The following is an 11,758-nucleotide window of genomic DNA, read 5'->3' on the forward strand; positions in this document are numbered from 1 at the left end:
GAGGGGCTGGCAAGGCCAAGTTCAGCAACGTAATTATACGTTGCTTCCCACATTCGCACCGGTGCCCCGGTGCACCCCCTGGGGCACGCAGCACACCGCTACTGTAATTGCTGTGCCCACTGGAGGCTTCTTGTGTCAAGTGATCGCACGATCAAAATGAATACACAATTGTTATCAATGAGCTTCATAACAGCTGTGCGTCATGTAGTGATGCTGTGATTGTCCAACAGCTATCATATGGTACCTGGCTCCCTGTACCATCGGATTAGCTGTAGCCAATCACAGCATGTCAACAATAAGCACAGCTGTTATGAATGAAACTAATTAATGACAGTTCAAACAATTGCGGTTACTGTGCTCTCATCATAGTGTAAAAAAAATTAAAAATCCCTGATCACCCCCCACCACCCACCCCAAAGTAGTGTAGTGTCACTTTTGGCCAATTTTGGCATTTCTCTCATAGATATAGATATATATATATATATATATATATATATATATATATATATATATATATATATATATATATATATATTTTTTTTTTTTTTTTCATATTTATTATTTATTTTTTACATACTTACATCGGAGTAGTTTAGTTATTTTAGTTTTTATATATATATATATATATATATGTATATATATATATATATATATATATATATATATATAATCAAATGACAGCATGAGTTACGGGAAAAGTTTTTAACCAAATCATTTTCCAAGTCTCTTTGAGTAGCAGGCCAGTAAAGGAATCCAACTTTATCAAAACAAAACAATGTATCAGCTTTAACATAACATTTTTCTTTACTTTGCTCAAATATTTTTATTTGCTTCTTATGAGATAATTTCACAATGTCAACTGCAAAAGAATCTTAACAATATTTTGATTGCAAAAAAAAAGAGAAAGCCTGGTAAATAACAGTTGTGAGAGTTGCAGGAAATGTCTTCAGTGGTATCATTTTCTGAGTGTCCTTCCACCTAGAGGAAGTCTTCCACCTTAGCCTCTCTTCCGAGGCTTCCTGGACTGGACAACCTTTCCAAGAAAAAAAACATAAAATACATAAAAATGAATACATAAAAATGAAATCTTTGTACATTACCTGGTCTTAATGAAGACTTAAACCAAATCTCTCAAAATGTAGCATGTACAGTGCCTTGCAAAAGTATTCACCCCCTTGGCATTTTTCGTGTTTTGTTGCCTCACAACCTGGAATTAACATGGATTGTTTGAAGATTTGCATCATTTAATTTACAGAACATGCCCACAACTTTGAAGATGATTTTTTTTTTATTATTGTGAAGCAAACAACAAAAAGGACAAAATAACAGAAAAAGTTGATGTGCATAACTATTCACCCCCCTAAAGTCAATACTTTGTAGAGCCACCTTTTGCGGCTATCACAGCTCCAAGTCGCTTTGGATAAGTCTCTATGAGCTTGTCACATCTTACCACTGGGATTTTTGCCCACTCCTCCTTGCAAAACTGCTCCAGCTCCTTCAAGTTGGATGGTTTGCGCTTGTAAAAAGCAATCTTTAAGTCTGACCACAGATTTTCTATTGGATTGAGGTCTGGGCTTTGACTAGGCCATTCCAACACATTTACATGTTTCCCTTTAAACCACTCAAGTGTTGCTTTAGCAGTGTGTTTGGAGTCATTGTCCTGCTGGAAGGTGAACCTCCGTCCTAGCCTCAAATCACACACAGAGTGCTACAGGTTTTGCTCAAGAATATTCCTGTATTTAGCACCATCCATCTTTCCCTCAACCCTGACCAGTTTCCCAGTCCTGACTGCTGAGAAACACCCCCCACAGCATGATGCTCCCACCACCATGTTTCATTGTGGGGATGGTGTTCTTTGAGTGATGTGATGTGTTGGGTTTGCACCAGACATAGCGTTTTCTTTGAGAAAAGTAATTTCATACCACGCTAAAATTAAACAAAAGCGTTTTCTTTGATGGCCAAAAAGTTCAATTTTAGTCTCATCAGACCAGAGCACCTTCCTCCATACATTTTGGGAGTCTCCCAAATGCCTTTTCGCAAACTCAAAACATGCCATTATGTGCCATAAAGCCCAACTCTATGGAGCGTACGGCTTATTGTCGTCCTATGTACAGATACTCCAGTCTCTGCTGTGGAACTCTGCAGCTCCTCCAGGGTTACCTCAGGTCTCTGTGTTGCCTCTCTGATTAATGCCCCCCTTGCCCGGTCTGTGAGTTTTGGTGTGCGGCCGTCTCTTGGCAGGTTTGCTGTTGTGCCATGTTCTTTCCATTTGGTTATGATAGATTTGATGGAGCTCCTAGGGATCATCATAGATTTGGATATTTTTTTATAACCCAACCCTGACTTGTACTTCTCAGCAACATTGTCCCTTACTTGTTTGGAGAGTTCCTTGGTCTTCATGGCAGTGTTTGGTTAGTGGTGCCACTTGCTTTGGTGTTGCGGCCTCTGGGGCCTTTCAAAAAGGTGTGTATATGCAATGACAGATCATGTGACACTTAGATTGCACACAGGTGGACATCATTTCACTAATTATGTGACTTCTGAAGGAAATTGGTTGCACCAGAGCTTTTTATGGGCTTCATAACAAAGGGGGTGAATACATACGCACATGCCAATTATCAGTTCTTTATTTCTGAAAAATAGTTTTATGTATATATTTTTCTAATTTTAAATCACCAACTTAGACTATTGTGTTCTGATCCTTAACTTATAATTGAGATTAAGAAAACATTGAACTAAAGGCTGTAATGTAACAAAATAGGTAAAAAGCTCAGGGGGGTGAATACTTTTGCTAGGCGCTGTAAATATCATTTCAAACAATATTCTCTGTCTTTTTTAAATCTGAAGTTTTATTTAAATTAATCCTTGCACAGTCCTTGTTTGGTCACTTCCTGTTATTGCGTGACAACTGTCTCCCAGTTGTTCACCTGCATTGTCACCTTCTGATATGCTCCCCCTGGTGGACACTACAAGCTGTCATGCTGGCACACATTGTACAGGTATGGTTCACCATCGTCACTATAATAGGGTCCAGGGCAATGATATGCAGACAGCCCTGGAGCATGTACATGTAGATAGGAAGTGACGAAAAGAGACTGCAAGAGATCAGCAGCACTGAGATGGGAGAAGGATTAAAAGAAATTGAAAACAGTATATAACCACTTGCCAACCGTATAAATCAGATATACAGCGGCAAAGTGGCATGGCTGCCCCGGATCACGTACCTAGTACGTGATCCGACACTTCTGGGTCTGGGGCACAAATGCGCACCACCAGCAGGGCCGCTGTGTATATTCACAGCGGGAACTGATCGGCGGGTCCCACGTACTTGATGTCCGCCGACACCCGCCGATCCTTCAGTTCAGAGGAAGAACGGCAGTCTGCCTATGTAAACAAGGTAGATCACCGTTCTGTCAGTACAGAAGGCATGGATCCTGTGTTCCTGCAAAGCAAGTTTAAACCTTTGATCGCACCTGATGTTAATCCCTTCCCAGCCAGTGTCATTAGTACAGTGACAGTGCATATTATTCTTTAGCACTGATCACTAGCACGGTGTCACTGGTCCTCAAAAAGTGTTATAAGTGTCATTTAGTGTCCGGTTTGTCCACCCCAATATCACAGTCCTAATATAGGTCACCGATCGCCGCCATTACCCATCCCATAGTTTGTACAACTTTTTGCTACAACTTGCTACAACCCATCAATATACGCTTTTTGGGATTTTTTTTTTTTTTATTTTTTTAACACATGTAGCAGAATACACATTGGACTAAACTGATGAAGAAATTAGATTTTTTTTCTATTTGTTTATTGGATATGTTTTATAGAAGAAAGTAAGACTTTTTTTTTTTTTTAAATTGTTGGTCTTTTTTTGTTTATATCGCAAAAAAATAAAAAACTTCAGGGTTGATCAAATACCACCAAAAGAAAGCTCTATTTGTGGGGAAAAAAATTACATAAATTTTATTTGGATACAGCATCGAATGAACGCTCAATGGTCAGTTAAAGTAACGCAGTTCCGTATCGCATAAAAATGGCCTGGTCATTAAGGGGGGTAAATCTTCCGGAGGACAATTGGTTAATGAATAAGAAATCATGTCAGTTATTTGAGACACGGTACAAAGGAAATGGCATATAGTCAGGATCTATTTAATTTACAATAGTTTTTGGATAGGTAAGCCAATTGTTTCATTATACCAAAGTTTTAGTCCTGACGTCACGTGATGTGTGATTATAAAAATATAATCGTATTTGGGCCAACTACTGTATATAGGGCAATGTCCAGTTACTTTTACCAAACTTTTTTTTCCAGATCTTCATGTGCTTCTGTCTGGTGATTATTAATGTATCTGCATGCCACTGATAACGTCACGTATGACGAAACGCGTCTGAAAGAAGGAACATAGTGATGTCACCACGCGATCGTACCAGGGGGATGGGCTCCATTTGTTTGTGCCGACCGGCATACCAACTTCATCATAGATGTAAGTGCAATACTTCATTTTAATAAATATATTTAGGCAATATTACTCTATGGTCAGTCTTCTTTCTTCTGGGGCATCCACCTGAGCAAAGACGGACTCCATAGTGGGAGAGGGGGAGTGATCTGCATGATTTAGTCTGCTGATACCAGTGTTGACATCTGCAAGCTAAAGGCTGCGGCTGGGTTATAGCCACCTGCTCTTTATGCTTGCCATCTGGTAAGCAGATTTACATTATGGTGGTTGGGCACTCTCTTGTCTGTGTTGGATTACACTGTGGTGACATCAAATAGCTGTAGTGATTTAATATGGCCTTTTTTATATTTTGCATGTTTTCATTTGATTGATCGATCAAAACTTTTGCAGCGCAGCGTTCCTATTCCAAGTTATCCCTTATCTGCATGCCGGTGTACTTTCCAAATTCAAAAGTTATGATAATAAGGGGTTGACCTGTGCTCTTTCAGTAATTCCCAGCAATATGTCAATGTGTTATTGATCTATTAATTTGATTAAATTATTGATCACATCATTTGTTATTAAAGGTTAACTCTTGTAATTCTTACAACACACCAATGATGTTATTTTTACACTGTTAGCAGTATGTTTGTGTTCTTTGCAAGTAAATAACTTACATGACTACCAAACCTAGAGCAGAGTTTTGGCTTCATGCACCTTCCCTTGTATATGGCGAGCTTCCGATCCCGACACACACAGCCCCGGGAACACTTGCTGGCGCAGTCGCTCTCAGGGAAACAGAATTGGTGACATTTTGCACAGTCAGCCCATTTTGTGCCTTTGGGACAAGATTTAACTGTAAAGAGAAATACAAATGCTAAGGGGATACATTTTCCTTTCCATTCCCTTCCCCTTGCCCATTCTTTTCCCTTTCCTTTTATTTCCTTCAATTTTCCTTTTCATTCCCTTTCCTATTTCTTTCATTTATATTTTCCATGTTCTTTCCTTTTCTTTTAATTTTTCTTTCTTTTTCATTTTCTTTTCTAATTCATCTCCTTTCCTTTCCCTTTCCTTCTCTTTCATTTTCCTTTCTTTTTCCTTAACTTTTTCCTTAACTTTTTCCTTTTCCTTATTTTTCCATTTTCCTTTTCACCTATTCTTTTCATCACATTTTCCCTATACTCTTTTTTTCCTTTGTATTTTCTCTGTCCTGTTCCTTTTCATTGTCATTTTTTTTTCTTTTGTTTTTGCTTTGTGATTTTGTTTTCTTTCCCTTCGTTTTCTTTTTGTTTTCTTTGCTTTTCATTTCCTTTTCTTTTCATTTCCTTTTCTATTTCATCTCCTTTCCATTTCCCTTTCTTTCCTGTTCCTTTTCATTTCCTTTTATTAACTGCTCCTTTTTTTTTTCTTTCAGTTCCCTTTTCTTAAATTTTCCTTTTCCTGTCACTCCCTTTCCTTTTCCCTCTTCATTATCTTTTTTTCACTTTCCTTTTTCTTTTCTTTTCATTTTCTTTTCATTTCTTTTCCCTTTAAATCCCCCCCCCCTGTCTTTTAATTTCCTTTTCTATTTCATCTCCTTTCCCTTTCCTTTCCTTTCTTTTTCATTTCCTGATCCTTTTTTTCCTATTCCTTTTACTTGACTTTTCTTTTTCTTTCCCGTTCATTTCTTTTCCTTTTAAATTTCCTTTCCTTTTTCCCCCCGTCTTTCATTTTCCTTTTCTATTTCATCTCCTTTCCTTTTCCTTTCTTTTTCATTTCCTGCTCCTTTTGTTTCCTATTCCTTTTACTTAACTTTTCTTTTTCCGTCCCTTTTAATTTACTCTTCCTTTTATTTTATTTTCAATTCCATTTACTTTCCTTTTCGTTTACTTTTATATTCCTTTTCAGTTCCTTTTAATCTTATTTTCCTTCCCTTTTATTTTTCATCTCCCTTCTTTTTCCTTTTCAGTTCCTTTTGCTATCCCTTTCCTTTTAATTTTCCATTTCCTTTCCATAATCTTTTCTTTCCTTTTTTTTTTCTTTTATTTTCACTTTCTTTCCTTTTCATTTTCCTTTCCCTTTTCCCCTTTTGTGTTTCTATTTCACCTCTTTTCCTTTTCCTTTCTATTAAATTTCCCTTTTCTTTTATGTCCCTTTCCATTTTCCTGTTATTTTTATTTCCTGCACCTTTTATTTTCCTTTCCTTTTCTTTAACTTTTAATTTCCCTTCCTCTTTCTTTCTATTCCCTTTGCTTTTCTATTCGTTTTCCTTTTAATTTCCCTTTCTTTTCATTTGCTTTTCCATACCTTTTTATTTTCCTTTCCTTTTCATTTCCTGTTTCCTTTCTTTTTCTTTCCATTCCCTTTCCTTTTCTATTCCTTTCCCTTTACATTTCCTTTTCATCTCATTTTCCTTCCCTTTTATTTTTCATCTCCCTTCCTTTTCCTTTCCAATCTCCTTTTCGCTTTCCTTTTCCTTTTCATTTCCCTTTCCTTTGATTCCTTTCTTTTTCCTTTTAATTTTCTTTTCTTTTTTCCCTTTCTTTTTCCCTTTCCTTCACTCTTCTTTGCTCTTTCCATTTCAATGCAATTTCAAATGAGCTTTCTCTATATCTTTATTTTTCTTCCATGTTTTCATTTTTTTCATTTTCCTCCCTTACTTATTTTATTGATAGACTGAAGACTGTTGAAGTACACATAGATTTATCTTATTCAATGAGTCAAAAGTCTTTTTTTTTCTTTAGTAAATGAATCACCATCTCTTTATTTACAGTATCTCTCTTCTCTCTCTAAATTCCTTTGTTTCTCATTTTAACATAATTTGCCTAAAGTAGGCAAGCAGTTAGATTTAAATCCCTTAAAATAATAATAATAAAACACTGCACTCAGGGGTTGTAACAATAGGCAATATACTTCCACTCTATACTGTAGTAATAAAGACTCAAACACCAAAACCTAATTGTGAAATAACGGTGTTGAAAAAAATGGAGGAGAAGTTTATAAACTGAATTTACAAGAAGTTTAATGGGACTTTAACACTGTATCACTGGTGGAGTGCATAGTACTTATAGTTTTGGAGTATTTGAACTGCACTCATAGTTTTGGTGTATATGTACTTATTTGTGTGTATCACTATCTCTGTGCTATTTGTATGTGAATTATCACGTCCCTACTGCATATCTTGATGCTTACAGTATCGGGTGTGTTAGTTGAGGTTTAAAACCCGCTCATTCCCCATATAAAGCAAAATAAAGCGATGGCTTCTCTTTAGCCCCCTGGAAGACTTTGTATTATATTGGGCCAGAGCTTACACCGGATTAAGAACACTCCCCTTATAATATCACTACATAATTAGTCAATAAGGCATTGAGCACTGTGGAAGGGGTGGGAAGAGAGTCATTAGCACTTCCATATACAAACATAATAGGTTTTTCTTTAGATGTCCTGCTCTACAGCTGACATGTTACTTTGTCCTGAATAAGGACAAACAAGTGGGGGGATAAGGGACTTTTTCAGGTTCAAAGACATATAGTTACAGAAAAAAAGTACTTAAAAAAAATGACAAAATGTATTTAGCTACAAAAGTTGATTAAAAACATTTGTGCAACCATGTGTTGTCATCCAACAGACATGGAAAGCATATTCATTCATTACGCTTGTAATTCAACATGTTTCGCCATTCCGGCTTCTTCAGGAAAAAGCGTAATGAAAATACTAATAAAATAAGCAAAGAACATAAATCAAACTGATATTAAGCAATTAACATTGTGTCCATGTTACCACATGATTTATTAACATACAAGTAGAGGCAAGGTTGCATCCACCAAGCAAGTTAAAGTTAAAGTTCCCAGCAGAAGTTCCCTACCTCCAGGGTTATTTAGAGGCAATGGAGCAAAAAGCAGGTTCCTTGTGATGGGAGTCTGTCCAGCAGTGCCGAATATGCCCACTGACCGGGGGGGTCGCAAAACCCACTCCCGGATTTGTCCTGCATCACCATTTAAAGTGGAAGTCCATGCAAAAAATCTAAAATCCCTGCATCTATGGACACCAGGCATCTAACACTAACCTCTCTATCCCTGTAAAGAAAAGATGAGTATACATACCTTTTTGGAAGCCGATCTGACCCGCTCCGATCAGATCTCCAGCGCTGGCAGCTCTGCAGAGGACATGGACCACAACAGCTGTGCAATGAATGGGAAGTGACGTCACCCGTAGAGTTACTATGGGGCTTCTGTTGTCCCCTGTCTCCTCTGCACCCCCCTACATAGAGAAGCCGCGGCTGACAGCTCAGCATGGGATCCGGTCAGAAACGGATCAGATCGGCTTCCAAAAAAGTATGTACACTCATTTTTTCTTTACAGCGATAGAGAGGTTAGTGTTAGATCCCTGGTGTCTATAGATGCAGGGATTTTAGATTGTGCATGGACTTCCACTTTAAGTGTACGATCCGATCGGCTGTTGGCAGATCTGCATATTTGCACAGTGGATCATAATAGGTGTAACTTATTTCTTTGGTGTGATGCTTTCCGTCCATACCTGTTTATAACTATTACTCTTGAGCCAAGCTTTATACCAATCTGAACTATGACATCTGTGTTTCAGTTGTGTTATAAGGTTGTTATCATCTACAGTAGGGGTCCTCAAACTACGGCCCGCGGGCCGAATCTGGCCCTCCAGCGTTTTTTATCCGGCCCGCGGACTGCCCCTTTAACTGCAGCACTCCCCCTGCCATCTGCTCCCTCCATCACACAGGACGGGAAACATGACAGGCCCGGACAAAGGACCTTCTGTGCTAAGAAGCAGGTGATTGGTTACTAGGCATCAGGGCGGTCCCAGGAACCAATCACATGCCCCTCACTTCCAAAGTCCCGCCCTCCGTCGGGACCTACCATGCCTCGTGTCCTGCGTGATACAGGTAAGTGTTGAGTGGGAGTATAATATTGATATGGGGGGATCTGTGACACACGGGGGGAGTCTGTGACACACAGGGGAGTTTGTGATAGGGGGAGATCTGTGATGTGGGGGACTCTGTGCTATGGTGGGGGACTGATGTGGGGGACTCTGTGCTATGGTGGGGGACTCTGTGCTACGGTGGGGGACTGATGTGGGGGACTCTGTGCTATGGTGGGGGACTGATGTGGGGGACTCTGTGCTATGGCGGGGGACTGATGTGGGGAACTCTGTGCTATGGTGGGGGACTGATGTGGGGGACTCTGTGCTATGGTGGGGGACTGATGTATGGGACTCTGTGCTATGGTGGGGGACTGATGTATGGGACTCTGTGCTATGGTGGGGGACTCTGTGCTATGGTGGGGGACTGATGTGGGGGACTTTGTGCTATGGTGGGGGACTGATGTCCTATGTGGGGGACTGATGTGCTATGGTGGGGGACTGATGTGCTATGGTGGGGGACTGATGTGCTATGGTGGGGGACTCTGTGCTATGGTGGGGGACTGATGTGGGGGACTCTGTGCTATGGTGGGGGACTGATGTCCTATGTGGGGGACTGATGTGCTATGGTGGGGGACTGATGTGCTATGGTGGGGGACTGATGTGCTATGGTGGGGGACTCTGTGCTATGGTGGGGGACTGATGTGGGGGACTCTGTGCTATGGTGGGGGACTCTGTGCTATGGTGGGGGACTGATGTGGGGGACTCTGTGCTATGGTGGGGGACTGATGTGGGGGACTCTGTGCTATGGTGGGGGACTCTGTGCTATGGTGGGGGACTGATGTGGGGGACTCTGTGCTATGGTGGGGGACTGATGTGGGGGACTCTGTGCTATGGTGGGGGACTCTGTGCTATGGTGGGGGACTGATGTGGGGGACTTTGTGCTATTGTGGGGGACTCTGTGCTATGGTGAGGGACTGATGTGGGGGACTCTGTGCTATGGTGAGGGACTGATGTGGGGGACTCTGTGCTATGGTGAGGGACTGATGTGGGGGACTCTGTGCTATGGTGGGGGACTGATGTGGGGGACACTGTGCTATGGTGGGGGACTGATGTGGGGGACACTGTGCTATGGTGGGGGACTGATGTGCTATGGTGGGGGACTCTGTGCTATGGTGGGGGACTGATGTGGGGGACTCTGTGCTATGGTGGGGGACTCTGTGCTATGGTGGGGGACTGATGTGGGGGACTCTGTGCTATGGTGGGGGACTGATGTGGGGGACTCTGTGCTATGGTGGGGGACTGATGTGGGGGACTCTGTGCTATGGTGGGGGACTGATGTGGGGGACTCTGTGCTATGGTGGGGGACTCTGTGCTATGGTGGGGGACTGATGTGGGGGACTCTGTGCTATGGTGGGGGACTGATGTGGGGGACTCTGTGCTATGGTGGGGGACTCTGTGCTATGGTGGGGGACTGATGTGGGGGACTCTGTGCTATGGTGGGGGACTGATGTGGGGGACTCTGTGCTATGGTGGGGGACTGATGTGGGGGACTTTGTGCTATGGTGGGGGACTGATGTGGGGGACTTTGTGCTATGGTGGGGGACTCTGTGCTATGGTGGGGGACTGATGTGGGGGACTTTGTGCTATGGTGGGGGACTGATGTGGGGGACTTTGTGCTATGGTGGGGGACTCTGTGCTATGGTGGGGGACTGATTTGGGGGACTTTGTGCTATTGTGGGGGACTGATATGGGGGGATCTGTGATGGGGGAAGTATGTGATTGGGAGTGGTTCTGTAATGAGGGGAGTCTGTGAAATACTGATAAGTTTATATTGATTACAATTGTTCTTTATTTTAAATATTGTACTGTTTTTTTCCTGTTTTTTTTTTTTTTTTTTTGCACTACAAATAAGATGTGTGCATAGGAATTAGTTCATATTTTTTTTAAAGTTTAAACTATAGTGCGGCCCCCCAACAGTCTGAGGGACCGTGAACTGGCCCCCTGTCTAAAAAGTTTGAGGACCCCTGATCTACAGTATGTGTACAACGTATGTCGTTTCACTGCAAGTGAATAGAATATCAAGTCATTTTTTATGCCATCTAGTGGACAGTTAGGCTCCCTGCAGTTTCAGCATAATTAAAAGAAGTGAGTGAGTGCAATTGTTGAAACCAGTAGGTTAAAGACTATGTAAATTTGTCATTTAGGAATAAAATTATATATTTTTTGACACTCATTGAACTCATTATAATACATGTTTGGTTTATGTTTATATCAGATTTGCTGTGGCTCCATACTCCTCTCTGCGTGAGATTCAGCTGTGGGTTTTGCGATCCCAGTCGGTGGGCTTATACGGCACTGCTGGAAAGACTCTCATCACAAGGAACCCGCTTTTTGCTAAATATATAAATAATTCTAAATAATTTTTCTAAATAACTCTGTAGGTATGGAAC

This window comes from Aquarana catesbeiana, linkage group LG10 (genome assembly GCF_042186555.1).
Source record: "Aquarana catesbeiana isolate 2022-GZ linkage group LG10, ASM4218655v1, whole genome shotgun sequence".
Taxonomy (NCBI): domain Eukaryota; kingdom Metazoa; phylum Chordata; class Amphibia; order Anura; family Ranidae; genus Aquarana; species Aquarana catesbeiana.